At 39.4% G+C, this 5,392-nt stretch overlaps 1 non-coding gene across 1 annotated transcript; it reads right to left on the bottom strand.

Annotated features, from left to right (window-relative positions):
- Positions 1-5,080: 5,080 nt before the first annotated feature.
- LOC123454894 lies at positions 5,081-5,187 on the bottom strand. The gene has a single exon (XR_006633549.1). It is a non-coding gene; the product is annotated as a U6 spliceosomal RNA (small nuclear RNA).
- Positions 5,188-5,392: the final 205 nt, after the last annotated feature.

Raw genomic sequence — 5,392 nt, 5'->3', positions numbered from 1 at the left:
ATGTAGAGGAATTTTATCTATATTTTGTCTGGAGTGATACAAATTTTTATACATTGGTCATTTTATTTATTTATTTTTTTGGTGTGACAAACATGTTTTCAACATATCTTTCCTTGTTTGGACCTAAACTATAAGCTAGATATAGAAATAAATAGAGCAGAGAAGTAGTTTCATGCTTCAAGTGTAATTTGTTGGGCTGGGAGAAATATGTCTTCTAGCTATTAATTCAATTATGGCATTTAAAAATTTTTTAATCTATTTATTGCAAACATAGAGAGGGAGAGAGAGAAGAGAGACAGAAGAGAGAGAATGGGTATGCCAGGGCCTCTAGCCTCTGCAGACAAACTCCAGATTGAACATAGGTCTTTTGGCTTTGAAAGCAAGTGCTTTATCTGCTAAGCCATTTCTCCAGCTCTTGTTTTGTTTTTAAGACAGGTTGGCTCAGGCCTGCCCTGAACTCACGGCAATACTCCTACCTCTGTCTCCTGATTGCTGGGATTAAAGGCGTGCGCCACCACGCCAGCCTCAAATGTGAAGATTACTTTTGGTAAGCTTGCCATTTTCACTATATGGATTCTTCAAATCCAAAAAAGGGAAGTCTTTCTATTTCTGGTGTCTTCTGCAATTTCTCACCTGAGTGTTTTAAAGTTTTTATTGTTGAGATCCTTCACTTCCTTTGTTAAGTTATTCCAAGGTAATTAAAAAAATTTTTTTTGATGCAATTGTGAATGGACTCTTTTCTGATCTCACCATCTGTGTTTGTTGTTAATGATAACAAATAGGAATGCTACTGATTTCTGTGTGTTCATTTTGAATCCTACATAGCTACATGTATTGATCAGCTCTAACATTTTACTGGTAGAGTCTTTTGGGCCCTTTCATATCATATCATATCATCTGAAAATAATGATAACCAAATCTCTTTCCAATTTGTATCCTTTTTATGTACATCTCTTGCCTTATTAGTGATTTCATTTTAGGTGTAAATTTCTAAGTAACATAATGATTGCCTAGTACCATATTGTTTGAAATAAGCAATGTAAATTGGTTTGTTCCACTACCTCAGAACTATATATAAGACTCTGATATGAAAGTATACTCATTTGTAATGTGAATTTAAGTTACCTAGTTTTGATAATATATTTGGTCCACTTTATATCTAGTTGTTATTGTGTAATTAAATTCCATTCCAATATTCTCAAACTTTGGTTAAAGAAAGACTTATTTCATCTTTAAAAAATTATCATTATTATTATTATTATTATTTTTATTTATTTGACAGCGACAGTGAGAGAAAGAGGCAGACAGGGAGAGAAGAGAGAGAATGGGCCTGCGAGGGCCTCCAGCCTCCGCAAACGAACTCCAAACGCATGCGCCCCCTTGTGCATCTGGCCAACATGGGTCCTGGGGAATCGAGCCTCGAATCGGGGTCCTTAGGCTTCACAGGCAAGAGCTTAACCTCTAAGCCATCTTTCCAGCCCGACTTCTTTCATCTTCAATATAAAACATGAGCAAGATTTTTTATTAGTAATATTCATTATGGAAACTAAGCCAATGCACATGAATTGGAAAAGTTGCTTTTTTTACATTGGACAATGAATTTAACAACTTTGAAGTTCATTATTATGTACTTCTATTACAATGCCTAATGTACATTCAACAGTGAATGGGTAATGCAAGAAATCAAAGAAGAACTTGTAAAATATCTAGTACTTAAAGGTAACCTAAACATAACATACCAAAACTTATGGGACACAATGAAGGCAATTTTAAGGGGAAAATCTAAATGGCTTCATAACAAAGAGAGAGATATCCAATTAAAAACATAAAAATCCATCAAAAGGCATTGGAGAATTAACCCTAATAATTCTAGCCAGAATGAATTAACTAAAATCAGAGCTGAAATTAATAAATAGGAAATCAAGACAGCAATTAAGAAAACTGGTATGGAGAGAGGCGGCCCCTCACGGCCGACATCCTGGTTCTCGGCACAGACCTTCAGGGGTCTAGCGGACTGGGCTCTGGTAGCGCTTCTGTGACTTCTTAGCTGGTGCCCAGCAGGGACTGTGAAGGCAACCCGCCAGAGCGTCCCCCCGAGGAAACTCGACAAAGGCGAGAAGTCGACCATAGAGAAGCCAGCCGAGGAGATAGAGTCGCGAGTCCCTGCGGAAGGCTACTTAGCCAGCGAATACCGGATATCAGCGAGATGCTCAGGCTTTCCCAAGGGCCAACTACATCCTAGAGTGCCCGGGCCTGCAGCTCAGGGGATGCAGACACTTCCCCCGGGGAGCCGGGCGAGGGAAGCCGCTGTGACCTTGCCAGACCTGCCAGCTGGCTGAGCCTGAACGCAGTACCATGGCTTTACTGAAGGAAAGGTCAAAGTGGTCCAGGACAACCTCACACTGGAAATAATGATGGGGGCAGAAATAAGCACACTGAAGATCAATTAGGACATTGTCCAGCGGCTCCCGGCAGGGAATGACCAGCTAATCCGCTGTGGGGTATCAGAACAAGGGCCGAGCAAATGAGTGCATGCAGTATCAGCACGTACTACATAGAAATCTAATTTATTTAGCAACCATCACAGATAGCAACACAGCCATTTCTTCAAAACCACCAGAATAATCTTCCAGGTGGCCAACATGAGGAATGACTGAATGTGGATCCATCTCCTGTGAGGCAGAATTGTTACCAGCTCAGTTCTTTGAAGTGTGAGTGAAGATTATGTGGAAATGTGAAGAAAAGGAAGTATTTACCTTGTTTGATTTTATAGGATTTACTATCTTAAATTGGTCAAGACAAAATATTTTCCATTTAAAATCGTGTCTTGTTTTTATCTTACTTGACTTATAACTCTATTACTTTAAAGCACTTTGAAGCTTGTGGGAGATGGGGATCCAGAGTATCTTTGGCTAGTTGGGGATGGGCAAAATAGGTATTAGTGAATATTTTGAAAACATAATATACTTCCATATACATAGAAATATAGCAACAGTACTGCTTTTCAACATCAGAACTCTTACTTCAAAGCATCTTGCTTGTTTTTAATGCAAAGTGGGTACCAAATAGCTTATCTGATAATGACAGCCTCAGAAACAATAGCTAGTATTGTGGAGCTTAAAGTATTGCTTTCCTGTGTTCGAGCTAGGAGTGACACTGAGGCACTGATATTTCTTACAAATTTCCACTCTTTAGGATCTACATCTATCTGAAAAAGAGAAGCAGATTCTCCAACAGAGAGTAAGTTAGCACCTGGACAAATGGTATAGCCTTTACTTTTTTTTATAGAGAATTTAATAGGTATAGGCCCTCTTGTAGCCCACGATTGATAGTAGCTTGATAATAGAGAGTGGACTTATGTTTGGATATGGTTCTGACTTGTTGCCCAGCTCCAGCTATGAGTCCCATACCAATGAGGGGAACAGTTAGTTGAATCAAGAGCAGTTGGTTCCCCTCCATGGCTGTGTGCCACTATTGCACTTGTGTGGACATCACAACAGGTTATTTGCTGCTAAGTAGGTTAGATGCTTCAACAGCTATTGGTCATTTTCCTCCAATCTCCCATGTAGCACCTTCTGGCATGAGACACGCTGACTGTCTGGGGACTGATCTTCTTCCAGCTTCCAGCCATACCATTCCATTTTACATGTCTACCTCATATAGTGTATTCAGCAGTACTTGGACAGAAATCTGTCTTTCATTTAGGAAACCTTGTAGGTCTTTCTGATCAAAAGCTCATTGTGCATGAAAGCCACATGCTGGTGCTGGTTGTTGCAGGTCAGTGCCCACTAAGAAAAGAAAGAAAAAGATAACTGATATACAAGAATTGGAGAGAAGAGAGGAAGGGAGATGGAGGGATGGAAGCTGTAGATATAGGTTGGTCTTCATCATACCCTCCTCTGTGTCTTGTGGTTCTGGTGTTCCCTCTAAGGCCCTGTTGAAGGTTCAGCCATTTGGTCTGCCTTTTAGGGAGTAAATTTTTTTTTTAATTTAATTTATTAGTTTTCTTTTCAGTAAATACAGGCAGTTTGGTACCATTATTTAGGCTCATCTGTGATTTACCCCTTCCCATTAGACCCTCCTTGTTAATGAAAATGGGTCGTGCATTGTGGCGTTAGCCCCCAGTTATTGGTATGATAAATATCTCTGCAAATCATGACTCAACATGTGACTCTGACATTCTTTCCGCCCCCTCTTCTGCAAAATTTTAGGGAGTAAAATTTTATGGTACTATTGCTGTTTGGGTCTAGATTTGTGTTTCCCAACCCTCCATTGCCCTCTCCTCCCTCCCCATCCATCTTATTGTCTAGTTCACGAGATACTTATTACTGGGTATGTAAGGCATCTTGAGCAGATTCAGGTTAGGTGCTGCAGATAAGTGAGACTATTTGGCGATTTTTTTTTTTTCTGTGATTGGGTAAGTTAACTGAGAATGATCTGTTCCAGGTTCAACCATTTTTCCTCAAATTTCACTGTGTCATTTTTTTTCTTGCTGCTGTATATAATTCCATTGTGTAGATATACCAAATCTTAGTTATTCATTCTTCCAGTGATGGACATCTTCATTGATTCCAGCTCTTAGCTATTACGAAGCTTTAATTTAACAAAATTGAAAGTGAAAAAGGAGAGATCACAACAGACATAAGAGAAATTGGGAGAATCATCAGGATTTATTTAAAAAACCTCTACTCTACAAAACTGGATAATGTGGAGGAGATGGATAATTTCCTGGACATATACCATATATCAAAACTAAACTCAGGGCTGGAGAGAAGGCTTAGCGGTTAAGCGCTTGCCTGTGAAGCCTAAGGACCCCGGTTCGAGGCTCGGTTCCCCAGGTCCCACGTTAGCCAGATGCACAAGGGGGCGCACGCGTCTGGAGTTCGTTTGCAGAGGCTGGAAGCCCTGGCGCACCCATTCTCTCTCTCCCTCTATCTGTCTTTCTCTCTGTCACTCTCAAATAAATAAATAACTAAATTTAAAAAAAAAAAAAAACTAAACTCAGAGCAGATTAATCTCCTCAATGAACCCATCACACTAATACAGATTGAAAAAGTAAATGTGTTCAAACTTCCTAATAGAAAATATGAAACACTTCACGAATTTGTGTGTCATCCTTGCACAGGGGCAATAATAATCTTGTCTGTATCATTCTAATTTTAGTATATGTGCTGCCAAAACGAGCACTCTGTTGGCTTCTTGTATCTTGATGGGCCTTTCTTTTAAGGGACTGAAGAAGTTTTCTTCAATAATTTTGTTAAATAAGTTCTCCATGCCTTTGGTTTGAACTTCCTCTTCTGGTATTCCAATGATCCTGATATTAGGACTTTTAAGTGTATCCCACAATTCCTTCATGTTCTGTTCAGAGAAACATTTGAACAGTGAAATTTTT

Source organism: Jaculus jaculus, chromosome 14 (genome assembly GCF_020740685.1).
Source record: "Jaculus jaculus isolate mJacJac1 chromosome 14, mJacJac1.mat.Y.cur, whole genome shotgun sequence".
NCBI lineage: Eukaryota > Metazoa > Chordata > Mammalia > Rodentia > Dipodidae > Jaculus > Jaculus jaculus.
The sequence above is the reverse complement of the archived record's forward strand: the minus strand, read 5'-3'. Positions and strand labels throughout refer to the sequence as shown.